The 23853-nt window shown below is 47.1% G+C and overlaps 1 long non-coding RNA gene and 34 other non-coding genes across 35 annotated transcripts in view; 27 read left to right on the top strand and 8 right to left on the bottom strand.

The window, feature by feature from the left end:
• Positions 1-23853, bottom strand: part of LOC147845150 (uncharacterized) — a 180450-nt gene that overhangs the window by 151282 nt on the left and 5315 nt on the right. The window lies entirely within an intron of this gene.
• Positions 914-985, top strand: trnae-uuc (transfer RNA glutamic acid (anticodon UUC)). The gene has a single exon. It is a non-coding gene; the product is annotated as a tRNA-Glu (tRNA).
• Positions 1074-1160, top strand: trnay-gua (transfer RNA tyrosine (anticodon GUA)). Its single transcript is given in 2 exon segments — positions 1074-1110; positions 1125-1160. It is a non-coding gene; the product is annotated as a tRNA-Tyr (tRNA).
• On the bottom strand, positions 1246-1317 carry trnae-cuc (transfer RNA glutamic acid (anticodon CUC)). The gene has a single exon. It is a non-coding gene; the product is annotated as a tRNA-Glu (tRNA).
• Positions 1613-1685, top strand: trnar-acg (transfer RNA arginine (anticodon ACG)). The gene has a single exon. It is a non-coding gene; the product is annotated as a tRNA-Arg (tRNA).
• Positions 3144-3215, top strand: trnae-uuc (transfer RNA glutamic acid (anticodon UUC)). The gene has a single exon. It is a non-coding gene; the product is annotated as a tRNA-Glu (tRNA).
• On the top strand, positions 3304-3390 carry trnay-gua (transfer RNA tyrosine (anticodon GUA)). Its single transcript is given in 2 exon segments — positions 3304-3340; positions 3355-3390. It is a non-coding gene; the product is annotated as a tRNA-Tyr (tRNA).
• trnar-acg (transfer RNA arginine (anticodon ACG)) lies at positions 3843-3915 on the top strand. The gene has a single exon. It is a non-coding gene; the product is annotated as a tRNA-Arg (tRNA).
• trnae-uuc (transfer RNA glutamic acid (anticodon UUC)) lies at positions 5374-5445 on the top strand. The gene has a single exon. It is a non-coding gene; the product is annotated as a tRNA-Glu (tRNA).
• trnay-gua (transfer RNA tyrosine (anticodon GUA)) lies at positions 5534-5620 on the top strand. Its single transcript is given in 2 exon segments — positions 5534-5570; positions 5585-5620. It is a non-coding gene; the product is annotated as a tRNA-Tyr (tRNA).
• On the top strand, positions 6073-6145 carry trnar-acg (transfer RNA arginine (anticodon ACG)). The gene has a single exon. It is a non-coding gene; the product is annotated as a tRNA-Arg (tRNA).
• On the top strand, positions 7604-7675 carry trnae-uuc (transfer RNA glutamic acid (anticodon UUC)). Its single transcript has one exon. It is a non-coding gene; the product is annotated as a tRNA-Glu (tRNA).
• Positions 7764-7850, top strand: trnay-gua (transfer RNA tyrosine (anticodon GUA)). The gene is given in 2 exon segments: positions 7764-7800; positions 7815-7850. It is a non-coding gene; the product is annotated as a tRNA-Tyr (tRNA).
• On the bottom strand, positions 7936-8007 carry trnae-cuc (transfer RNA glutamic acid (anticodon CUC)). The gene has a single exon. It is a non-coding gene; the product is annotated as a tRNA-Glu (tRNA).
• On the top strand, positions 8303-8375 carry trnar-acg (transfer RNA arginine (anticodon ACG)). The gene has a single exon. It is a non-coding gene; the product is annotated as a tRNA-Arg (tRNA).
• On the top strand, positions 9834-9905 carry trnae-uuc (transfer RNA glutamic acid (anticodon UUC)). The gene has a single exon. It is a non-coding gene; the product is annotated as a tRNA-Glu (tRNA).
• Positions 9994-10080, top strand: trnay-gua (transfer RNA tyrosine (anticodon GUA)). The gene is given in 2 exon segments: positions 9994-10030; positions 10045-10080. It is a non-coding gene; the product is annotated as a tRNA-Tyr (tRNA).
• Positions 10166-10237, bottom strand: trnae-cuc (transfer RNA glutamic acid (anticodon CUC)). The gene has a single exon. It is a non-coding gene; the product is annotated as a tRNA-Glu (tRNA).
• trnar-acg (transfer RNA arginine (anticodon ACG)) lies at positions 10533-10605 on the top strand. The gene has a single exon. It is a non-coding gene; the product is annotated as a tRNA-Arg (tRNA).
• On the top strand, positions 12064-12135 carry trnae-uuc (transfer RNA glutamic acid (anticodon UUC)). Its single transcript has one exon. It is a non-coding gene; the product is annotated as a tRNA-Glu (tRNA).
• On the top strand, positions 12224-12310 carry trnay-gua (transfer RNA tyrosine (anticodon GUA)). The gene is given in 2 exon segments: positions 12224-12260; positions 12275-12310. It is a non-coding gene; the product is annotated as a tRNA-Tyr (tRNA).
• trnae-cuc (transfer RNA glutamic acid (anticodon CUC)) lies at positions 12396-12467 on the bottom strand. Its single transcript has one exon. It is a non-coding gene; the product is annotated as a tRNA-Glu (tRNA).
• Positions 12763-12835, top strand: trnar-acg (transfer RNA arginine (anticodon ACG)). Its single transcript has one exon. It is a non-coding gene; the product is annotated as a tRNA-Arg (tRNA).
• trnae-uuc (transfer RNA glutamic acid (anticodon UUC)) lies at positions 14294-14365 on the top strand. The gene has a single exon. It is a non-coding gene; the product is annotated as a tRNA-Glu (tRNA).
• Positions 14454-14540, top strand: trnay-gua (transfer RNA tyrosine (anticodon GUA)). Its single transcript is given in 2 exon segments — positions 14454-14490; positions 14505-14540. It is a non-coding gene; the product is annotated as a tRNA-Tyr (tRNA).
• Positions 14626-14697, bottom strand: trnae-cuc (transfer RNA glutamic acid (anticodon CUC)). Its single transcript has one exon. It is a non-coding gene; the product is annotated as a tRNA-Glu (tRNA).
• On the top strand, positions 14993-15065 carry trnar-acg (transfer RNA arginine (anticodon ACG)). The gene has a single exon. It is a non-coding gene; the product is annotated as a tRNA-Arg (tRNA).
• trnae-uuc (transfer RNA glutamic acid (anticodon UUC)) lies at positions 16524-16595 on the top strand. Its single transcript has one exon. It is a non-coding gene; the product is annotated as a tRNA-Glu (tRNA).
• On the top strand, positions 16684-16770 carry trnay-gua (transfer RNA tyrosine (anticodon GUA)). Its single transcript is given in 2 exon segments — positions 16684-16720; positions 16735-16770. It is a non-coding gene; the product is annotated as a tRNA-Tyr (tRNA).
• Positions 16856-16927, bottom strand: trnae-cuc (transfer RNA glutamic acid (anticodon CUC)). The gene has a single exon. It is a non-coding gene; the product is annotated as a tRNA-Glu (tRNA).
• trnar-acg (transfer RNA arginine (anticodon ACG)) lies at positions 17223-17295 on the top strand. Its single transcript has one exon. It is a non-coding gene; the product is annotated as a tRNA-Arg (tRNA).
• Positions 18754-18825, top strand: trnae-uuc (transfer RNA glutamic acid (anticodon UUC)). The gene has a single exon. It is a non-coding gene; the product is annotated as a tRNA-Glu (tRNA).
• Positions 18914-19000, top strand: trnay-gua (transfer RNA tyrosine (anticodon GUA)). Its single transcript is given in 2 exon segments — positions 18914-18950; positions 18965-19000. It is a non-coding gene; the product is annotated as a tRNA-Tyr (tRNA).
• On the bottom strand, positions 19086-19157 carry trnae-cuc (transfer RNA glutamic acid (anticodon CUC)). The gene has a single exon. It is a non-coding gene; the product is annotated as a tRNA-Glu (tRNA).
• Positions 19453-19525, top strand: trnar-acg (transfer RNA arginine (anticodon ACG)). Its single transcript has one exon. It is a non-coding gene; the product is annotated as a tRNA-Arg (tRNA).

The raw sequence follows: 23853 nt of genomic DNA on the forward strand, positions 1-23853 counted from the left end.
TCATTCATTTAATGTCTGGTACAAGACACTGCGTCCAACCAGTTATGTTTGAATGTCAAACCTACCCCAATCCTTAAACCAACCTCACAGTTTCCTGCTGTGTTTTATCAACCTCCCAACCTACCCCAACTCTTAACCCAACCTCACAGTAACAAACCTCCATGTGGGTTTCACTGATTCAATGTCTCGTACATGGCACAGAATACAACCTATCGCAGTTTATTAAAATCACACCTACCCCAGCCCTAGGCCCAACCACACGGTAACCTGCTGTGTTTTATTCAATTTTACTCCTACCCCAACCCTAAACACAACCTCAGAGTAAGCAGTTTATATATTTTTTTATTTTTATGAATGTCTACTACAGCTACATCAATCGCAAACCCAGCCTACGTGCGGTATAAGTGCCTACCACTTAGAGGTCATCCAGCCGACTTGCAGTGTAATCTCCTCCACTTGTAGGTCTCTGAGCTGCAGCAACACCTAAGGGCTCTGACACACAGACACAAAAGAAACCATTGCTTTTAACCTACTCTTGGAGAGGAGAGAGTCTCCGACCCTGGATCTCAGGTCTTCTATGGAGGGACTGTCAGGAATCCTGTAAGAGCATCCCATCCACACAACCTCTTGCCATAAAAACAAAGCAGAATGTGTGGTGAAGGAACTCCGGGTTGACAGAGCCTTGTCCTTGCTTCAAGCAAAGTGCTAACAAGGTGCTGAACAGAGTGACGGTGGCACAAAGGTTAGCGCTTAAGACTACGGATCAGAAGGTTCTCGGTTTACGGAAACCAAGAAACTGTGTATGAGAGAGTGCGTAAGTGTATGAGTGGCACTTGTGCAAGCGGAGCAGGGACGTGCCAGCGATCAGAATGAACTGGAGTTTGTGCCAAGACTGGGTTTCAAGTGTGGCAGTTCCCATATGGTCTAGCGGTTAGGATTCCTGGTTTTCACCCAGGCGGCCCGGGTTCGACTCCCGGTATGGGAAGGCTTGAGTGCTTTTGCTTCTGTCCTTTTTGGCCAGCGGTCGGTCTGCAGCTACCTTATAGGATGTGGTTGTGGAACTGCCCCGTAAGCCTTCGATAGCTCAGTTGGTAGAGCGGAGGACTGTAGGTGGGATGATGGCAATCCTTAGGTCGCTGGTTCGACTCCGGCTCGAAGGACATGTTTTGCGCTCAGAGCCGCTTTCTTGCCTTCGCCAAGTGAGTTAACCACTCCTCAAAGTTCAGCATGGAGGTCAAAAGGAAGTTCCCTGACCGGGAATCGAACCCGGGCCGCGGCGGTGAGAGCGCCGAATCCTAACCACTAGACCACCAGGGAAGGTGTGCGTAAAGGTTGGCCTCAAGTCTAGCTGTGGGCCTCCACCCAGGTGTGCTGCAGCTGCTCTGACAAAAATAACTAACGTTTGCAACCTCCTCCCGGAGAAGAGAAAGTCTCAGAGCCTGGATCACAGTTCTTCTTGGGAGGGACTGTCACATGCTCGGTGTAAGAGCATCCTATCGACACCACAACTTGCCATGACAACAAAGCAAAGCATGCTTTTAAGGAACTCCATGTTCACCGAGCCGTGTCCTCTTTCCGAGGACCATGCTAATGAGCACTGCTGATGCGGACTGGGCCAGTGGCGCAATGGATAACGCGTCTGACTACGGATCAGAAGATTCTAGGTTCGACTCCTGGCTGGCTCGTTCAGCATTTTTTTGCGTTGCTCTCAGTGCAGTGCGGTCGCGGTTCTTCCCTGCCGGAGTTGTTCGGTTCTACTCTGGAGTAAATCGAGTTTCTGGGGCCGCCAGCACAGAGCCTGTGGGGTGCTCTCCTGGGTTCAAAGGCTGCCCCAACCGCTCTCATGTCTTGGTCCCGTACATCCCTCAGGACTTCCAGAAGAAACCAGTACAGCCACTCTCCTGGGAAGACAGCAGTGACAGCTTGTAAACCAAAATGTTTGCTGTGAGGCTAAGGCGTTCTACTGCAGCACAGATACGCATTCGAAAAGCATACAATATTCAAAAACAAAGTGCCAACCTAAAACAAGATTGCAGTCAAAATGACCACCTCAGACAAGTGTGAGCAATGTTTCAGTCTCTGTTATACGTCGGCATATATGCCACACAGTGCAGACGCTCATACTACTGAAAAGGAAGTTACCTGACTGAGAAAGGTATAAATAGAAATCGGAGCCTGCTCCAAACGACCTGGTCAGCCCCAAGTGGGCTGTAAAAACCTCCTGGAGTTTTCATTCATTTAATGTCTGGTACAAGACACTGCGTCCAACCAGTTATGTTTGAATGTCAAACCTACCCCAATCCTTAAACCAACCTCACAGTTTCCTGCTGTGTTTTATCAACCTCCCAACCTACCCCAACTCTTAACCCAACCTCACAGTAACAAACCTCCATGTGGGTTTCACTGATTCAATGTCTCGTACATGGCACAGAATACAACCTATCGCAGTTTATTAAAATCACACCTACCCCAGCCCTAGGCCCAACCACACGGTAACCTGCTGTGTTTTATTCAATTTTACTCCTACCCCAACCCTAAACACAACCTCAGAGTAAGCAGTTTATATATTTTTTTATTTTTATGAATGTCTACTACAGCTACATCAATCGCAAACCCAGCCTACGTGCGGTATAAGTGCCTACCACTTAGAGGTCATCCAGCCGACTTGCAGTGTAATCTCCTCCACTTGTAGGTCTCTGAGCTGCAGCAACACCTAAGGGCTCTGACACACAGACACAAAAGAAACCATTGCTTTTAACCTACTCTTGGAGAGGAGAGAGTCTCCGACCCTGGATCTCAGGTCTTCTATGGAGGGACTGTCAGGAATCCTGTAAGAGCATCCCATCCACACAACCTCTTGCCATAAAAACAAAGCAGAATGTGTGGTGAAGGAACTCCGGGTTGACAGAGCCTTGTCCTTGCTTCAAGCAAAGTGCTAACAAGGTGCTGAACAGAGTGACGGTGGCACAAAGGTTAGCGCTTAAGACTACGGATCAGAAGGTTCTCGGTTTACGGAAACCAAGAAACTGTGTATGAGAGAGTGCGTAAGTGTATGAGTGGCACTTGTGCAAGCGGAGCAGGGACGAGCCAGCGATCAGAATGAACTGGAGTTTGTGCCAAGACTGGGTTTCAAGTGTGGCAGTTCCCATATGGTCTAGCGGTTAGGATTCCTGGTTTTCACCCAGGCGGCCCGGGTTCGACTCCCGGTATGGGAAGGCTTGAGTGCTTTTGCTTCTGTCCTTTTTGGCCAGCGGTCGGTCTGCAGCTACCTTATAGGATGTGGTTGTGGAACTGCCCCGTAAGCCTTCGATAGCTCAGTTGGTAGAGCGGAGGACTGTAGGTGGGATGATGGCAATCCTTAGGTCGCTGGTTCGACTCCGGCTCGAAGGACATGTTTTGCGCTCAGAGCCGCTTTCTTGCCTTCGCCAAGTGAGTTAACCACTCCTCAAAGTTCAGCATGGAGGTCAAAAGGAAGTTCCCTGACCGCGAATCGAACCCGGGCCGCGGCGGTGAGAGCGCCGAATCCTAACCACTAGACCACCAGGGAAGGTGTGCGTAAAGGTTGGCCTCAAGTCTAGCTGTGGGCCTCCACCCAGGTGTGCTGCAGCTGCTCTGACAAAAATAACTAACGTTTGCAACCTCCTCCCGGAGAAGAGAAAGTCTCAGAGCCTGGATCACAGTTCTTCTTGGGAGGGACTGTCACATGCTCGGTGTAAGAGCATCCTATCGACACCACAACTTGCCATGACAACAAAGCAAAGCATGCTTTTAAGGAACTCCATGTTCACCGAGCCGTGTCCTCTTTCCAAGGACCATGCTAATGAGCACTGCTGATGCGGACTGGGCCAGTGGCGCAATGGATAACGCGTCTGACTACGGATCAGAAGATTCTAGGTTCGACTCCTGGCTGGCTCGTTCAGCATTTTTTTGCGTTGCTCTCAGTGCAGTGCGGTCGCGGTTTTCCCCTGCCGGAGTTGTTCGGTTCTACTCTGGAGTAAATCGAGTTTCTGGGGCCGCCAGCACAGAGCCTGTGGGGTGCTCTCCTGGGTTCAAAGGCTGCCCCAACCGCTCTCATGTCTTGGTCCCGTACATCCCTCAGGACTTCCAGAAGAAACCAGTACAGCCACTCTCCTGGGAAGACAGCAGTGACAGCTTGTAAACCAAAATGTTTGCTGTGAGGCTAAGGCGTTCTACTGCAGCACAGATACGCATTCGAAAAGCATACAATATTCAAAAACAAAGTGCCAACCTAAAACAAGATTGCAGTCAAAATGACCACCTCAGACAAGTGTGAGCAATGTTTCAGTCTCTGTTATACGTCGGCATATATGCCACACAGTGCAGACGCTCATACTACTGAAAAGGAAGTTACCTGACTGAGAAAGGTATAAATAGAAATCGGAGCCTGCTCCAAACGACCTGGTCAGCCCCAAGTGGGCTGTAAAAACCTCCTGGAGTTTTCATTCATTTAATGTCTGGTACAAGACACTGCGTCCAACCAGTTATGTTTGAATGTCAAACCTACCCCAATCCTTAAACCAACCTCACAGTTTCCTGCTGTGTTTTATCAACCTCCCAACCTACCCCAACTCTTAACCCAACCTCACAGTAACAAACCTCCATGTGGGTTTCACTGATTCAATGTCTCGTACATGGCACAGAATACAACCTATCGCAGTTTATTAAAATCACACCTACCCCAGCCCTAGGCCCAACCACACGGTAACCTGCTGTGTTTTATTCAATTTTACTCCTACCCCAACCCTAAACACAACCTCAGAGTAAGCAGTTTATATATTTTTTTATTTTTATGAATGTCTACTACAGCTACATCAATCGCAAACCCAGCCTACGTGCGGTATAAGTGCCTACCACTTAGAGGTCATCCAGCCGACTTGCAGTGTAATCTCCTCCACTTGTAGGTCTCTGAGCTGCAGCAACACCTAAGGGCTCTGACACACAGACACAAAAGAAACCATTGCTTTTAACCTACTCTTGGAGAGGAGAGAGTCTCCGACCCTGGATCTCAGGTCTTCTATGGAGGGACTGTCAGGAATCCTGTAAGAGCATCCCATCCACACAACCTCTTGCCATAAAAACAAAGCAGAATGTGTGGTGAAGGAACTCCGGGTTGACAGAGCCTTGTCCTTGCTTCAAGCAAAGTGCTAACAAGGTGCTGAACAGAGTGACGGTGGCACAAAGGTTAGCGCTTAAGACTACGGATCAGAAGGTTCTCGGTTTACGGAAACCAAGAAACTGTGTATGAGAGAGTGCGTAAGTGTATGAGTGGCACTTGTGCAAGCGGAGCAGGGACGAGCCAGCGATCAGAATGAACTGGAGTTTGTGCCAAGACTGGGTTTCAAGTGTGGCAGTTCCCATATGGTCTAGCGGTTAGGATTCCTGGTTTTCACCCAGGCGGCCCGGGTTCGACTCCCGGTATGGGAAGGCTTGAGTGCTTTTGCTTCTGTCCTTTTTGGCCAGCGGTCGGTCTGCAGCTACCTTATAGGATGTGGTTGTGGAACTGCCCCGTAAGCCTTCGATAGCTCAGTTGGTAGAGCGGAGGACTGTAGGTGGGATGATGGCAATCCTTAGGTCGCTGGTTCGACTCCGGCTCGAAGGACATGTTTTGCGCTCAGAGCCGCTTTCTTGCCTTCGCCAAGTGAGTTAACCACTCCTCAAAGTTCAGCATGGAGGTCAAAAGGAAGTTCCCTGACCGCGAATCGAACCCGGGCCGCGGCGGTGAGAGCGCCGAATCCTAACCACTAGACCACCAGGGAAGGTGTGCGTAAAGGTTGGCCTCAAGTCTAGCTGTGGGCCTCCACCCAGGTGTGCTGCAGCTGCTCTGACAAAAATAACTAACGTTTGCAACCTCCTCCCGGAGAAGAGAAAGTCTCAGAGCCTGGATCACAGTTCTTCTTGGGAGGGACTGTCACATGCTCGGTGTAAGAGCATCCTATCGACACCACAACTTGCCATGACAACAAAGCAAAGCATGCTTTTAAGGAACTCCATGTTCACCGAGCCGTGTCCTCTTTCCAAGGACCATGCTAATGAGCACTGCTGATGCGGACTGGGCCAGTGGCGCAATGGATAACGCGTCTGACTACGGATCAGAAGATTCTAGGTTCGACTCCTGGCTGGCTCGTTCAGCATTTTTTTGCGTTGCTCTCAGTGCAGTGCGGTCGCGGTTTTCCCCTGCCGGAGTTGTTCGGTTCTACTCTGGAGTAAATCGAGTTTCTGGGGCCGCCAGCACAGAGCCTGTGGGGTGCTCTCCTGGGTTCAAAGGCTGCCCCAACCGCTCTCATGTCTTGGTCCCGTACATCCCTCAGGACTTCCAGAAGAAACCAGTACAGCCACTCTCCTGGGAAGACAGCAGTGACAGCTTGTAAACCAAAATGTTTGCTGTGAGGCTAAGGCGTTCTACTGCAGCACAGATACGCATTCGAAAAGCATACAATATTCAAAAACAAAGTGCCAACCTAAAACAAGATTGCAGTCAAAATGACCACCTCAGACAAGTGTGAGCAATGTTTCAGTCTCTGTTATACGTCGGCATATATGCCACACAGTGCAGACGCTCATACTACTGAAAAGGAAGTTACCTGACTGAGAAAGGTATAAATAGAAATCGGAGCCTGCTCCAAACGACCTGGTCAGCCCCAAGTGGGCTGTAAAAACCTCCTGGAGTTTTCATTCATTTAATGTCTGGTACAAGACACTGCGTCCAACCAGTTATGTTTGAATGTCAAACCTACCCCAATCCTTAAACCAACCTCACAGTTTCCTGCTGTGTTTTATCAACCTCCCAACCTACCCCAACTCTTAACCCAACCTCACAGTAACAAACCTCCATGTGGGTTTCACTGATTCAATGTCTCGTACATGGCACAGAATACAACCTATCGCAGTTTATTAAAATCACACCTACCCCAGCCCTAGGCCCAACCACACGGTAACCTGCTGTGTTTTATTCAATTTTACTCCTACCCCAACCCTAAACACAACCTCAGAGTAAGCAGTTTATATATTTTTTTATTTTTATGAATGTCTACTACAGCTACATCAATCGCAAACCCAGCCTACGTGCGGTATAAGTGCCTACCACTTAGAGGTCATCCAGCCGACTTGCAGTGTAATCTCCTCCACTTGTAGGTCTCTGAGCTGCAGCAACACCTAAGGGCTCTGACACACAGACACAAAAGAAACCATTGCTTTTAACCTACTCTTGGAGAGGAGAGAGTCTCCGACCCTGGATCTCAGGTCTTCTATGGAGGGACTGTCAGGAATCCTGTAAGAGCATCCCATCCACACAACCTCTTGCCATAAAAACAAAGCAGAATGTGTGGTGAAGGAACTCCGGGTTGACAGAGCCTTGTCCTTGCTTCAAGCAAAGTGCTAACAAGGTGCTGAACAGAGTGACGGTGGCACAAAGGTTAGCGCTTAAGACTACGGATCAGAAGGTTCTCGGTTTACGGAAACCAAGAAACTGTGTATGAGAGAGTGCGTAAGTGTATGAGTGGCACTTGTGCAAGCGGAGCAGGGACGTGCCAGCGATCAGAATGAACTGGAGTTTGTGCCAAGACTGGGTTTCAAGTGTGGCAGTTCCCATATGGTCTAGCGGTTAGGATTCCTGGTTTTCACCCAGGCGGCCCGGGTTCGACTCCCGGTATGGGAAGGCTTGAGTGCTTTTGCTTCTGTCCTTTTTGGCCAGCGGTCGGTCTGCAGCTACCTTATAGGATGTGGTTGTGGAACTGCCCCGTAAGCCTTCGATAGCTCAGTTGGTAGAGCGGAGGACTGTAGGTGGGATGATGGCAATCCTTAGGTCGCTGGTTCGACTCCGGCTCGAAGGACATGTTTTGCGCTCAGAGCCGCTTTCTTGCCTTCGCCAAGTGAGTTAACCACTCCTCAAAGTTCAGCATGGAGGTCAAAAGGAAGTTCCCTGACCGGGAATCGAACCCGGGCCGCGGCGGTGAGAGCGCCGAATCCTAACCACTAGACCACCAGGGAAGGTGTGCGTAAAGGTTGGCCTCAAGTCTAGCTGTGGGCCTCCACCCAGGTGTGCTGCAGCTGCTCTGACAAAAATAACTAACGTTTGCAACCTCCTCCCGGAGAAGAGAAAGTCTCAGAGCCTGGATCACAGTTCTTCTTGGGAGGGACTGTCACATGCTCGGTGTAAGAGCATCCTATCGACACCACAACTTGCCATGACAACAAAGCAAAGCATGCTTTTAAGGAACTCCATGTTCACCGAGCCGTGTCCTCTTTCCGAGGACCATGCTAATGAGCACTGCTGATGCGGACTGGGCCAGTGGCGCAATGGATAACGCGTCTGACTACGGATCAGAAGATTCTAGGTTCGACTCCTGGCTGGCTCGTTCAGCATTTTTTTGCGTTGCTCTCAGTGCAGTGCGGTCGCGGTTTTCCCCTGCCGGAGTTGTTCGGTTCTACTCTGGAGTAAATCGAGTTTCTGGGGCCGCCAGCACAGAGCCTGTGGGGTGCTCTCCTGGGTTCAAAGGCTGCCCCAACCGCTCTCATGTCTTGGTCCCGTACATCCCTCAGGACTTCCAGAAGAAACCAGTACAGCCACTCTCCTGGGAAGACAGCAGTGACAGCTTGTAAACCAAAATGTTTGCTGTGAGGCTAAGGCGTTCTACTGCAGCACAGATACGCATTCGAAAAGCATACAATATTCAAAAACAAAGTGCCAACCTAAAACAAGATTGCAGTCAAAATGACCACCTCAGACAAGTGTGAGCAATGTTTCAGTCTCTGTTATACGTCGGCATATATGCCACACAGTGCAGACGCTCATACTACTGAAAAGGAAGTTACCTGACTGAGAAAGGTATAAATAGAAATCGGAGCCTGCTCCAAACGACCTGGTCAGCCCCAAGTGGGCTGTAAAAACCTCCTGGAGTTTTCATTCATTTAATGTCTGGTACAAGACACTGCGTCCAACCAGTTATGTTTGAATGTCAAACCTACCCCAATCCTTAAACCAACCTCACAGTTTCCTGCTGTGTTTTATCAACCTCCCAACCTACCCCAACTCTTAACCCAACCTCACAGTAACAAACCTCCATGTGGGTTTCACTGATTCAATGTCTCGTACATGGCACAGAATACAACCTATCGCAGTTTATTAAAATCACACCTACCCCAGCCCTAGGCCCAACCACACGGTAACCTGCTGTGTTTTATTCAATTTTACTCCTACCCCAACCCTAAACACAACCTCAGAGTAAGCAGTTTATATATTTTTTTATTTTTATGAATGTCTACTACAGCTACATCAATCGCAAACCCAGCCTACGTGCGGTATAAGTGCCTACCACTTAGAGGTCATCCAGCCGACTTGCAGTGTAATCTCCTCCACTTGTAGGTCTCTGAGCTGCAGCAACACCTAAGGGCTCTGACACACAGACACAAAAGAAACCATTGCTTTTAACCTACTCTTGGAGAGGAGAGAGTCTCCGACCCTGGATCTCAGGTCTTCTATGGAGGGACTGTCAGGAATCCTGTAAGAGCATCCCATCCACACAACCTCTTGCCATAAAAACAAAGCAGAATGTGTGGTGAAGGAACTCCGGGTTGACAGAGCCTTGTCCTTGCTTCAAGCAAAGTGCTAACAAGGTGCTGAACAGAGTGACGGTGGCACAAAGGTTAGCGCTTAAGACTACGGATCAGAAGGTTCTCGGTTTACGGAAACCAAGAAACTGTGTATGAGAGAGTGCGTAAGTGTATGAGTGGCACTTGTGCAAGCGGAGCAGGGACGTGCCAGCGATCAGAATGAACTGGAGTTTGTGCCAAGACTGGGTTTCAAGTGTGGCAGTTCCCATATGGTCTAGCGGTTAGGATTCCTGGTTTTCACCCAGGCGGCCCGGGTTCGACTCCCGGTATGGGAAGGCTTGAGTGCTTTTGCTTCTGTCCTTTTTGGCCAGCGGTCGGTCTGCAGCTACCTTATAGGATGTGGTTGTGGAACTGCCCCGTAAGCCTTCGATAGCTCAGTTGGTAGAGCGGAGGACTGTAGGTGGGATGATGGCAATCCTTAGGTCGCTGGTTCGACTCCGGCTCGAAGGACATGTTTTGCGCTCAGAGCCGCTTTCTTGCCTTCGCCAAGTGAGTTAACCACTCCTCAAAGTTCAGCATGGAGGTCAAAAGGAAGTTCCCTGACCGGGAATCGAACCCGGGCCGCGGCGGTGAGAGCGCCGAATCCTAACCACTAGACCACCAGGGAAGGTGTGCGTAAAGGTTGGCCTCAAGTCTAGCTGTGGGCCTCCACCCAGGTGTGCTGCAGCTGCTCTGACAAAAATAACTAACGTTTGCAACCTCCTCCCGGAGAAGAGAAAGTCTCAGAGCCTGGATCACAGTTCTTCTTGGGAGGGACTGTCACATGCTCGGTGTAAGAGCATCCTATCGACACCACAACTTGCCATGACAACAAAGCAAAGCATGCTTTTAAGGAACTCCATGTTCACCGAGCCGTGTCCTCTTTCCGAGGACCATGCTAATGAGCACTGCTGATGCGGACTGGGCCAGTGGCGCAATGGATAACGCGTCTGACTACGGATCAGAAGATTCTAGGTTCGACTCCTGGCTGGCTCGTTCAGCATTTTTTTGCGTTGCTCTCAGTGCAGTGCGGTCGCGGTTTTCCCCTGCCGGAGTTGTTCGGTTCTACTCTGGAGTAAATCGAGTTTCTGGGGCCGCCAGCACAGAGCCTGTGGGGTGCTCTCCTGGGTTCAAAGGCTGCCCCAACCGCTCTCATGTCTTGGTCCCGTACATCCCTCAGGACTTCCAGAAGAAACCAGTACAGCCACTCTCCTGGGAAGACAGCAGTGACAGCTTGTAAACCAAAATGTTTGCTGTGAGGCTAAGGCGTTCTACTGCAGCACAGATACGCATTCGAAAAGCATACAATATTCAAAAACAAAGTGCCAACCTAAAACAAGATTGCAGTCAAAATGACCACCTCAGACAAGTGTGAGCAATGTTTCAGTCTCTGTTATACGTCGGCATATATGCCACACAGTGCAGACGCTCATACTACTGAAAAGGAAGTTACCTGACTGAGAAAGGTATAAATAGAAATCGGAGCCTGCTCCAAACGACCTGGTCAGCCCCAAGTGGGCTGTAAAAACCTCCTGGAGTTTTCATTCATTTAATGTCTGGTACAAGACACTGCGTCCAACCAGTTATGTTTGAATGTCAAACCTACCCCAATCCTTAAACCAACCTCACAGTTTCCTGCTGTGTTTTATCAACCTCCCAACCTACCCCAACTCTTAACCCAACCTCACAGTAACAAACCTCCATGTGGGTTTCACTGATTCAATGTCTCGTACATGGCACAGAATACAACCTATCGCAGTTTATTAAAATCACACCTACCCCAGCCCTAGGCCCAACCACACGGTAACCTGCTGTGTTTTATTCAATTTTACTCCTACCCCAACCCTAAACACAACCTCAGAGTAAGCAGTTTATATATTTTTTTATTTTTATGAATGTCTACTACAGCTACATCAATCGCAAACCCAGCCTACGTGCGGTATAAGTGCCTACCACTTAGAGGTCATCCAGCCGACTTGCAGTGTAATCTCCTCCACTTGTAGGTCTCTGAGCTGCAGCAACACCTAAGGGCTCTGACACACAGACACAAAAGAAACCATTGCTTTTAACCTACTCTTGGAGAGGAGAGAGTCTCCGACCCTGGATCTCAGGTCTTCTATGGAGGGACTGTCAGGAATCCTGTAAGAGCATCCCATCCACACAACCTCTTGCCATAAAAACAAAGCAGAATGTGTGGTGAAGGAACTCCGGGTTGACAGAGCCTTGTCCTTGCTTCAAGCAAAGTGCTAACAAGGTGCTGAACAGAGTGACGGTGGCACAAAGGTTAGCGCTTAAGACTACGGATCAGAAGGTTCTCGGTTTACGGAAACCAAGAAACTGTGTATGAGAGAGTGCGTAAGTGTATGAGTGGCACTTGTGCAAGCGGAGCAGGGACGTGCCAGCGATCAGAATGAACTGGAGTTTGTGCCAAGACTGGGTTTCAAGTGTGGCAGTTCCCATATGGTCTAGCGGTTAGGATTCCTGGTTTTCACCCAGGCGGCCCGGGTTCGACTCCCGGTATGGGAAGGCTTGAGTGCTTTTGCTTCTGTCCTTTTTGGCCAGCGGTCGGTCTGCAGCTACCTTATAGGATGTGGTTGTGGAACTGCCCCGTAAGCCTTCGATAGCTCAGTTGGTAGAGCGGAGGACTGTAGGTGGGATGATGGCAATCCTTAGGTCGCTGGTTCGACTCCGGCTCGAAGGACATGTTTTGCGCTCAGAGCCGCTTTCTTGCCTTCGCCAAGTGAGTTAACCACTCCTCAAAGTTCAGCATGGAGGTCAAAAGGAAGTTCCCTGACCGGGAATCGAACCCGGGCCGCGGCGGTGAGAGCGCCGAATCCTAACCACTAGACCACCAGGGAAGGTGTGCGTAAAGGTTGGCCTCAAGTCTAGCTGTGGGCCTCCACCCAGGTGTGCTGCAGCTGCTCTGACAAAAATAACTAACGTTTGCAACCTCCTCCCGGAGAAGAGAAAGTCTCAGAGCCTGGATCACAGTTCTTCTTGGGAGGGACTGTCACATGCTCGGTGTAAGAGCATCCTATCGACACCACAACTTGCCATGACAACAAAGCAAAGCATGCTTTTAAGGAACTCCATGTTCACCGAGCCGTGTCCTCTTTCCGAGGACCATGCTAATGAGCACTGCTGATGCGGACTGGGCCAGTGGCGCAATGGATAACGCGTCTGACTACGGATCAGAAGATTCTAGGTTCGACTCCTGGCTGGCTCGTTCAGCATTTTTTTGCGTTGCTCTCAGTGCAGTGCGGTCGCGGTTTTCCCCTGCCGGAGTTGTTCGGTTCTACTCTGGAGTAAATCGAGTTTCTGGGGCCGCCAGCACAGAGCCTGTGGGGTGCTCTCCTGGGTTCAAAGGCTGCCCCAACCGCTCTCATGTCTTGGTCCCGTACATCCCTCAGGACTTCCAGAAGAAACCAGTACAGCCACTCTCCTGGGAAGACAGCAGTGACAGCTTGTAAACCAAAATGTTTGCTGTGAGGCTAAGGCGTTCTACTGCAGCACAGATACGCATTCGAAAAGCATACAATATTCAAAAACAAAGTGCCAACCTAAAACAAGATTGCAGTCAAAATGACCACCTCAGACAAGTGTGAGCAATGTTTCAGTCTCTGTTATACGTCGGCATATATGCCACACAGTGCAGACGCTCATACTACTGAAAAGGAAGTTACCTGACTGAGAAAGGTATAAATAGAAATCGGAGCCTGCTCCAAACGACCTGGTCAGCCCCAAGTGGGCTGTAAAAACCTCCTGGAGTTTTCATTCATTTAATGTCTGGTACAAGACACTGCGTCCAACCAGTTATGTTTGAATGTCAAACCTACCCCAATCCTTAAACCAACCTCACAGTTTCCTGCTGTGTTTTATCAACCTCCCAACCTACCCCAACTCTTAACCCAACCTCACAGTAACAAACCTCCATGTGGGTTTCACTGATTCAATGTCTCGTACATGGCACAGAATACAACCTATCGCAGTTTATTAAAATCACACCTACCCCAGCCCTAGGCCCAACCACACGGTAACCTGCTGTGTTTTATTCAATTTTACTCCTACCCCAACCCTAAACACAACCTCAGAGTAAGCAGTTTATATATTTTTTTATTTTTATGAATGTCTACTACAGCTACATCAATCGCAAACCCAGCCTACGTGCGGTATAAGTGCCTACCACTTAGAGGTCATCCAGCCGACTTGCAGTGTAATCTCCTCCACTTGTAGGTCTCTGAGCTGCAGCAACACCTAAGGGCTCTGACACACAGACACAAAAGAAACCATTGCTTTTAACCTACTCTTGGAGAGGAGAGAGTCTCCGACCCTGGATCTCAGGTCTTCTATGGAGGGACTGTCAGGAATCCTGTAAGAGCATCCCATCCACACAACCTCTTGCCATAAAAACAAAGCAGAATGTGTGGTGAAGGAACTCCGGGTTGACAGAGCCTTGTCCTTGCTTCAAGCAAAGTGCTAACAAGGTGCTGAACAGAGTGACGGTGGCACAAAGGTTAGCGCTTAAGACTACGGATCAGAAGGTTCTCGGTTTACGGAAACCAAGAAACTGTGTATGAGAGAGTGCGTAAGTGTATGAGTGGCACTTGTGCAAGCGGAGCAGGGACGTGCCAGCGATCAGAATGAACTGGAGTTTGTGCCAAGACTGGGTTTCAAGTGTGGCAGTTCCCATATGGTCTAGCGGTTAGGATTCCTTGTTTTCACCCAGGCGGCCCGGGTTCGACTCCCGGTATGGGAAGGCTTGAGTGCTTTTGCTTCTGTCCTTTTTGGCCAGCGGTCGGTCTGCAGCTACCTTATAGGATGTGGTTGTGGAACTGCCCCGTAAGCCTTCGATAGCTCAGTTGGTAGAGCGGAGGACTGTAGGTGGGATGATGGCAATCCTTAGGTCGCTGGTTCGACTCCGGCTCGAAGGACATGTTTTGCGCTCAGAGCCGCTTTCTTGCCTTCGCCAAGTGAGTTAACCACTCCTCAAAGTTCAGCATGGAGGTCAAAAGGAAGTTCCCTGACCGGGAATCGAACCCGGGCCGCGGCGGTGAGAGCGCCGAATCCTAACCACTAGACCACCAGGGAAGGTGTGCGTAAAGGTTGGCCTCAAGTCTAGCTGTGGGCCTCCACCCAGGTGTGCTGCAGCTGCTCTGACAAAAATAACTAACGTTTGCAACCTCCTCCCGGAGAAGAGAAAGTCTCAGAGCCTGGATCACAGTTCTTCTTGGGAGGGACTGTCACATGCTCGGTGTAAGAGCATCCTATCGACACCACAACTTGCCATGACAACAAAGCAAAGCATGCTTTTAAGGAACTCCATGTTCACCGAGCCGTGTCCTCTTTCCGAGGACCATGCTAATGAGCACTGCTGATGCGGACTGGGCCAGTGGCGCAATGGATAACGCGTCTGACTACGGATCAGAAGATTCTAGGTTCGACTCCTGGCTGGCTCGTTCAGCATTTTTTTGCGTTGCTCTCAGTGCAGTGCGGTCGCGGTTTTCCCCTGCCGGAGTTGTTCGGTTCTACTCTGGAGTAAATCGAGTTTCTGGGGCCGCCAGCACAGAGCCTGTGGGGTGCTCTCCTGGGTTCAAAGGCTGCCCCAACCGCTCTCATGTCTTGGTCCCGTACATCCCTCAGGACTTCCAGAAGAAACCAGTACAGCCACTCTCCTGGGAAGACAGCAGTGACAGCTTGTAAACCAAAATGTTTGCTGTGAGGCTAAGGCGTTCTACTGCAGCACAGATACGCATTCGAAAAGCATACAATATTCAAAAACAAAGTGCCAACCTAAAACAAGATTGCAGTCAAAATGACCACCTCAGACAAGTGTGAGCAATGTTTCAGTCTCTGTTATACGTCGGCATATATGCCACACAGTGCAGACGCTCATACTACTGAAAAGGAAGTTACCTGACTGAGAAAGGTATAAATAGAAATCGGAGCCTGCTCCAAACGACCTGGTCAGCCCCAAGTGGGCTGTAAAAACCTCCTGGAGTTTTCATTCATTTAATGTCTGGTACAAGACACTGCGTCCAACCAGTTATGTTTGAATGTCAAACCTACCCCAATCCTTAAACCAACCTCACAGTTTCCTGCTGTGTTTTATCAACCTCCCAACCTACCCCAACTCTTAACCCAACCTCACAGTAACAAACCTCCATGTGGGTTTCACTGATTCAATGTCTCGTACATGGCACAGAATACAACCTATCGCAGTTTATTAAAATCACACCTACCCCAGCCCTAGGCCCAACCACACGGTAACCTGCTGTGTTTTATTCAATTTTACTCCTACCCCAACCCTAAACACAACCTCAGAGTAAGCAGTTTATATATTTTTTTATTTTTATGAATGTCTACTACAGCTACATCAATCGCAAACCCAGCCTACGTGCGGTATAAGTGCCTACCACTTAGAGGTCATCCAGCCGACTTGCAGTGTAATCTCCTCCACTTGTAGGTCTCTGAGCTGCAGCAACACCTAAGGGCTCTGACACACAGACACAAAAGAAACCATTGCTTTTAACCTACTCTTGGAGAGGAGAGAGTCTCCGACCCTGGATCTCAGGTCTTCTATGGAGGGACTGTCAGGAATCCTGTAAGAGCATCCCATCCACACAACCTCTTGCCATAAAAACAAAGCAGAATGTGTGGTGAAGGAACTCCGGGTTGACAGAGCCTTGTCCTTGCTTCAAGCAAAGTGCTAACAAGGTGCTGAACAGAGTGACGGTGGCACAAAGGTTAGCGCTTAAGACTACGGATCAGAAGGTTCTCGGTTTACGGAAACCAAGAAACTGTGTATGAGAGAGTGCGTAAGTGTATGAGTGGCACTTGTGCAAGCGGAGCAGGGACGTGCCAGCGATCAGAATGAACTGGAGTTTGTGCCAAGACTGGGTTTCTAGTGTGGCAGTTCCCATATGGTCTAGCGGTTAGGATTCCTGGTTTTCACCCAGGCGGCCCGGGTTCGACTCCCGGTATGGGAAGGCTTGAGTGCTTTTGCTTCTGTCCTTTTTGGCCAGCGGTCGGTCTGCAGCTACCTTATAGGATGTGGTTGTGGAACTGCCCCGTAAGCCTTCGATAGCTCAGTTGGTAGAGCGGAGGACTGTAGGTGGGATGATGGCAATCCTTAGGTCGCTGGTTCGACTCCGGCTCGAAGGACATGTTTTGCACTCAGAGCCGCTTTCTTGCCTTCGCCAAGTGAGTTAACCACTCCTCAAAGTTCAGCATGGAGGTCAAAAGGAAGTTCCCTGACCGGGAATCGAACCCGGGCCGCGGCGGTGAGAGCGCCGAATCCTAACCACTAGACCACCAGGGAAGGTGTGCGTAAAGGTTGGCCTCAACTCTAGCTGTGGGCCTCCACCCAGGTGTGCTGCAGCTGCTCTGACAAAAATAACTAACGTTTGCAACCTCCTCCCGGAGAAGAGAAAGTCTCAGAGCCTGGATCACAGTTCTTCTTGGGAGGGACTGTCACATGCTCGGTGTAAGAGCATCCTATCGACACCACAACTTGCCATGACAACAAAGCAAAGCATGCTTTTAAGGAACTCCATGTTCACCGAGCCGTGTCCTCTTTCCGAGGACCATGCTAATGAGCACTGCTGATGCGGACTGGGCCAGTGGCGCAATGGATAACGCGTCTGACTACGGATCAGAAGATTCTAGGTTCGACTCCTGGCTGGCTCGTTCAGCATTTTTTTGCGTTGCTCTCAGTGCAGTGCGGTCGCGGTTTTCCCCTGCCGGAGTTGTTCGGTTCTACTCTGGAGTAAATCGAGTTTCTGGGGCCGCCAGCACAGAGCCTGTGGGGTGCTCTCCTGGGTTCAAAGGCTGCCCCAACCGCTCTCATGTCTTGGTCCCGTACATCCCTCAGGACTTCCAGAAGAAACCAGTACAGCCACTCTCCTGGGAAGACAGCAGTGACAGCTTGTAAACCAAAATGTTTGCTGTGAGGCTAAGGCGTTCTACTGCAGCACAGATACGCATTCGAAAAGCATACAATATTCAAAAACAAAGTGCCAACCTAAAACAAGATTGCAGTCAAAATGACCACCTCAGACAAGTGTGAGCAATGTTTCAGTCTCTGTTATACGTCGGCATATATGCCACACAGTGCAGACGCTCATACTACTGAAAAGGAAGTTACCTGACTGAGAAAGGTATAAATAGAAATCGGAGCCTGCTCCAAACGACCTGGTCAGCCCCAAGTGGGCTGTAAAAACCTCCTGGAGTTTTCATTCATTTAATGTCTGGTACAAGACACTGCGTCCAACCAGTTATGTTTGAATGTCAAACCTACCCCAATCCTTAAACCAACCTCACAGTTTCCTGCTGTGTTTTATCAACCTCCCAACCTACCCCAACTCTTAACCCAACCTCACAGTAACAAACCTCCATGTGGGTTTCACTGATTCAATGTCTCGTACATGGCACAGAATACAACCTATCGCAGTTTATTAAAATCACACCTACCCCAGCCCTAGGCCCAACCACACGGTAACCTGCTGTGTTTTATTCAATTTTACTCCTACCCCAACCCTAAACACAACCTCAGAGTAAGCAGTTTATATATTTTTTTATTTTTATGAATGTCTACTACAGCTACATCAATCGCAAACCCAGCCTACGTGCGGTATAAGTGCCTACCACTTAGAGGTCATCCAGCCGACTTGCAGTGTAATCTCCTCCACTTGTAGGTCTCTGAGCTGCAGCAACACCTAAGGGCTCTGACACACAGACACAAAAGAAACCATTGCTTTTAACCTACTCTTGGAGAGGAGAGAGTCTCCGACCCTGGATCTCAGGTCTTCTATGGAGGGACTGTCAGGAATCCTGTAAGAGCATCCCATCCACACAACCTCTTGCCATAAAAACAAAGCAGAATGTGTGGTGAAGGAACTCCGGGTTGACAGAGCCTTGTCCTTGCTTCAAGCAAAGTGCTAACAAGGTGCTGAACAGAGTGACGGTGGCACAAAGGTTAGCGCTTAAGACTACGGATCAGAAGGTTCTCGGTTTACGGAAACCAAGAAACTGTGTATGAGAGAGTGCGTAAGTGTATGAGTGGCACTTGTGCAAGCGGAGCAGGGACGTGCCAGCGATCAGAATGAACTGGAGTTTGTGCCAAGACTGGGTTTCAAGTGTGGCAGTTCCCATATGGTCTAGCGGTTAGGATTCCTGGTTTTCACCCAGGCGGCCCGGGTTCGACTCCCGGTATGGGAAGGCTTGAGTGCTTTTGCTTCTGTCCTTTTTGGCCAGCGGTCGGTCTGCAGCTACCTTATAGGATGTGGTTGTGGAACTGCCCCGTAAGCCTTCGATAGCTCAGTTGGTAGAGCGGAGGACTGTAGGTGGGATGATGGCAATCCTTAGGTCGCTGGTTCGACTCCGGCTCGAAGGACATGTTTTGCGCTCAGAGCCGCTTTCTTGCCTTCGCCAAGTGAGTTAACCACTCCTCAAAGTTCAGCATGGAGGTCAAAAGGAAGTTCCCTGACCGGGAATCGAACCCGGGCCGCGGCGGTGAGAGCGCCGAATCCTAACCACTAGACCACCAGGGAAGGTGTGCGTAAAGGTTGGCCTCAAGTCTAGCTGTGGGCCTCCACCCAGGTGTGCTGCAGCTGCTCTGACAAAAATAACTAACGTTTGCAACCTCCTCCCGGAGAAGAGAAAGTCTCAGAGCCTGGATCACAGTTCTTCTTGGGAGGGACTGTCACATGCTCGGTGTAAGAGCATCCTATCGACACCACAACTTGCCATGACAACAAAGCAAAGCATGCTTTTAAGGAACTCCATGTTCACCGAGCCGTGTCCTCTTTCCAAGGACCATGCTAATGAGCACTGCTGATGCGGACTGGGCCAGTGGCGCAATGGATAACGCGTCTGACTACGGATCAGAAGATTCTAGGTTCGACTCCTGGCTGGCTCGTTCAGCATTTTTTTGCGTTGCTCTCAGTGCAGTGCGGTCGCGGTTTTCCCCTGCCGGAGTTGTTCGGTTCTACTCTGGAGTGAATCGAGTTTCTGGGGCCGCCAGCACAGAGCCTGTGGGGTGCTCTCCTGGGTTCAAAGGCTGCCCCAACTGCTCTAACGTCTTGGTCCCGTACATCCCTCAGGACTTCCAGAAGAAACCAGTACAGCCACTCTCCTGGGAAGATGGCAGTGACAGCTTGTAGACCAAAATGTTTGCTGTGAGGCTAAGGCGTTCTACTGCAGCACAGATACGCATTCGAAAAGCAGACAATATTCAAAAACAAAGTGCCAACCTAAAACAAGATTGCAGTCAAAATGACCACCTCAGACAAGTGTGAGCAATGTTTCAGTCTCTGTTATACGTCGGCAAATATGCCACACAGTGCAGACTGGGCCAGTGGCGCATACTGTCACCTGTAAGTTGTGGTTATTCTTGGTTACACCGGCCAATCACGTTCTGAGTTGGAACCAAGATTTTTTTTAATTCTTGGTCATGCTGGCCAATCACGTCCCGAGCTGGAACCAAGATTCACCCTATTCTTTGTTACGGCAGCCAATCGTGTTTCGAGTTACAATGAACGCTATGGCCAATCAGAGCCCTTATACCATTCAAGATTTGTACTGTTATAACAGATTTCGTTGCAGATTAATTCGGACAACAATTGCAAACTAAGTATTTTTATAACAAGTTGGTTTAAATGAATAACCATTACAGTAACGTTGAATAATACACTGTTAAAAATTGTCCCGTTAAAAAACAGTAAAATACTGCCAGCTGCAGTTGCCAGCAATGTACTGTTATTTTACAGTATGTTGCTGTAAAAATACATGGGCTACATTGATTTACACAATACTCAAGTGAACTCATTTTGCTCACTGAAAGCAACTGCCTCAACTTGGTCAACTGCTGAATGAGTTTATGAGGTAATGTGCTATATATGCTTAGAAGCATACTCAAAATGATAACTTATTTTAGTTAATTAGAAAAGTTCGGTTTAACTCTAATGTCTTATTTTTCACAACAGCACACATACATGTAAATCTGGAATCACCAGAGAGATTCTGACTGCATCAGCAACTAAACAGCCGCTATCTTTAAATAGAAAAAAACCATGCAGAATAACATCAGCAGTTCATTGTTCATCTTTAACTCATACACTGGCTCTACTCTCCTCCACAACGGTGACAGACAGAAGAAATTAGCTTCAGGTCTTACAGTAAAATACTGTTTTTTCCTTGATTTAACAGTAATCTACTGGCAGCTGTGGTTGCCAGCAATGTACTGTTTTTTTACAGTCTACTTCCGTAGTTTAAGTTAACAGTATATTACTGTTAAAATACATTTTACACTGTGTTTTTACCTCTCACACCTTTAACCCTTTAAACCCCAGAGCATATACTTCAGTTTTTATTGAAGTGTCCACACTACTGAGTGTTCAAGAAACATGTAGCAAAGCTGAAGTAAATTCATTAATTAACTGACTAATTAAATGATAATGGAAGATTAACAATGAATAAATGAAGAAATAGTGAAGGGAAAAAACAAGAACAGAACATACAAAACTTTAGTCACAGCTTTATAATGAAATAACCTGAAGAACAACAAATGATTAAATCATTTAAATGATCAGCGGATGATTAAACAACTCTACAAACATCATCACCAGCTACACTTATTACTTAATACATGTATTTTTGTATAACATCTACTAAAGTTCACTGTAAAAAATTGCTGTTAAAAAACGGTCAGATTCTACGGTAAAATATTGTTTTTTCACTAAAACAGTAATATTCTGTTAAAAACAGTGCTTTCTGGGTAACATTTTTTTTCGAGAAAGTAACCAACTGCAGAAAACTGTGAGCTAACAGAGTTCAGATTCGATGTTTTGAAGTCTGTGTTTGAAATCACGCTTTGTGTCCTTGTTCACTATTTCATACACTAGTTAACTAATATAGTTCACCTGACAGTTTTATTGAACACTAATGAGTGAATTCAGACACTGATGAACACCTGCTGTTAATAATCACAATTACTGAAGAAAAGAAACAAGAAATACAAACAGTGACTTGAGTTACAACATTAAATAAAATCAAATAAAACAGCTTCAGTCTCAGCAGAGGATCATTAAACAACTCCACAAACAACAGCAGACACACACTTATTACTGACTGATTTGACTTCCATACTATTCTCATTGAGATCCAACAGAAATTAAGGTGTTTTTTGTGTCACCGTAATGGAGTGAGGGGCTGGTTTAGTTGGGGTCTTCACCCTGGAACTTATTGATTCAGACTCTCCATTTACTATAATAAAGAGTTAACTAAATACTTGAATTATAACAATAAAGTTGGAAAGTCAATAAATAGAGAAATCTATTTGTATGAAATTAGTTCTGATAAATGTTTTGGTATAAATCTGGATGAAAGGCCTCATGCAATAGATTTTATGCTTAGTTGCAGGTATTAATTTAATTAATGAGAAGTGGAAACAGAAAAGATACCTCCGTAATTACTTAACAGTTCAGAAATAACATACAAAAACAGTTCAGTTATGACAAATGCACACTCAGACCTCATGAATCTGACCTTGTATCTCAACAATGGTAACAATTCAAATGTTTCATGCTGCAATGCATGCTGGGAGTGGCACGGTACAAATATCCCAGCATGCATTGCGGTATAAATAAATGTTGTATAATGGTCTAACAGTTTTCTTTATTTATGTTTGATTCTGCTGTTGTTTATGTTTAGACTTTCAGTTGCCTGTTTGTGAGTTAAACTGTTAATTTTGTTAAATTTTGTTAAATTTGTTGTCACCATTATTGAGGTTCATATGCTGATTATTGATGTCTCTTTGAGTGCAATATACACCATAGAGCAGTGTTATTGTCCAAGATAATCTTAAAAACTTCCAGAAATCATTGCCATATATAGACATATAATGTAAAACAATAGATTTAACATTGAATAGGAGCAGTAAATTTTATTATACTAAATGAGAACAGACTCTGCCATTTAACAGCAATATGAATATCACCAGATCTTATTTAGGTTTTTGACTGGCTTGCCACAACAAAGGAGCTTTTTAAACAAAGTTCTTAACAATTGTAGCAGCCAAGATATATAGATGTTAAAAATTACAGGGCTAAGAGCCCAACTAAAGCAAACTCTGTTCTCCATGATGGTGACGTAAAACTTTAACTTTTTCTCAAGAAGAACTTTAGTAGATGTTATACAAAAATACATGTATTAAGTAATAAGTGTAGCTGGTGATGATGTTTGTAGAGTTGTTTAATCATCCGCTGATCATTTAAATGATTTAATCATTTGTTGTTCTTCAGGTTATTTCATTATAAAGCTGTGACTAAAGTTTTGTATGTTCTGTTCTTGTTTTTTCCCTTCAGTATTTCTTCATTTGTTCATTGTTAATCCTCAATTATCATTTAATTAGTCAGTTAATTAATGAATTTACTTCAGCTTTGCTACATGTTTCTTGAACACTCAGTAGTGTGGACACTTCAATAAAAACTGAAGTAAAGGCTCTGGGGTTTAAAGGGTTAAAGGTGTGAGAGGTAAAAACACAGTGTAAAAATGTATTTTAACAGTAATATACTGTTAATTTACACTACAGAAGTAGACTGTTAAAAAACAGTATATTGCTGGCAACCACAGCTGCCAGTAGATTACTGTTAAATCAAGGAAAAAACAGTATTTTACTGTAAAACCTGAAGCTAATTTCTTCTGTCTGTCACCGTTGTGGAGGAGAGTAGAGCCAGTGTATGAGTTAAAGATGAACAATGAGCTGCTGATGTTATTCTGCATGTTTCTCTATTTAAAGATAGCGGCTGTTTAGTTGCTGATGCAGTCAGAATCTCTCTGGTGATTCCAGATTTACATGTATGTGTGCTGTTGTGAAAAATAAGACATTAGAGTTAAACCGAACTTTTCTAATGAACTAAAATAAGTTATCATTATAAGTATGCTTCTAAGCATATATAGCACATTACTTCATAAACTCATTCAGCAGTTGACCAAGTTGAGGCAGTTGCTTTCAGTGAGCAAAATGAGTTAACTTGAGTATTGTGTAATCAATGTAGTCCATGTATTTTTACAGCAACATACTGTAAAATAACAGTACATTGCTGGCAACTGCAGCTGCCAGTATTTTACTGTTTTTTAACGGGACAATTTTTAACAGTGTTCTTCTTGAGAAAAAGTTAGTTTTACGTCACCATCATGGAGAACAGAGTTTGCTTTAGTTGGGCTCTTAGCCCTGTCATTTTTATC

The sequence above is a fragment of the Danio rerio genome, chromosome 4 (assembly GCF_052040795.2).
Source record: "Danio rerio strain M-AB ecotype USA chromosome 4, GRCz13ab, whole genome shotgun sequence".
NCBI lineage: Eukaryota > Metazoa > Chordata > Actinopteri > Cypriniformes > Danionidae > Danio > Danio rerio.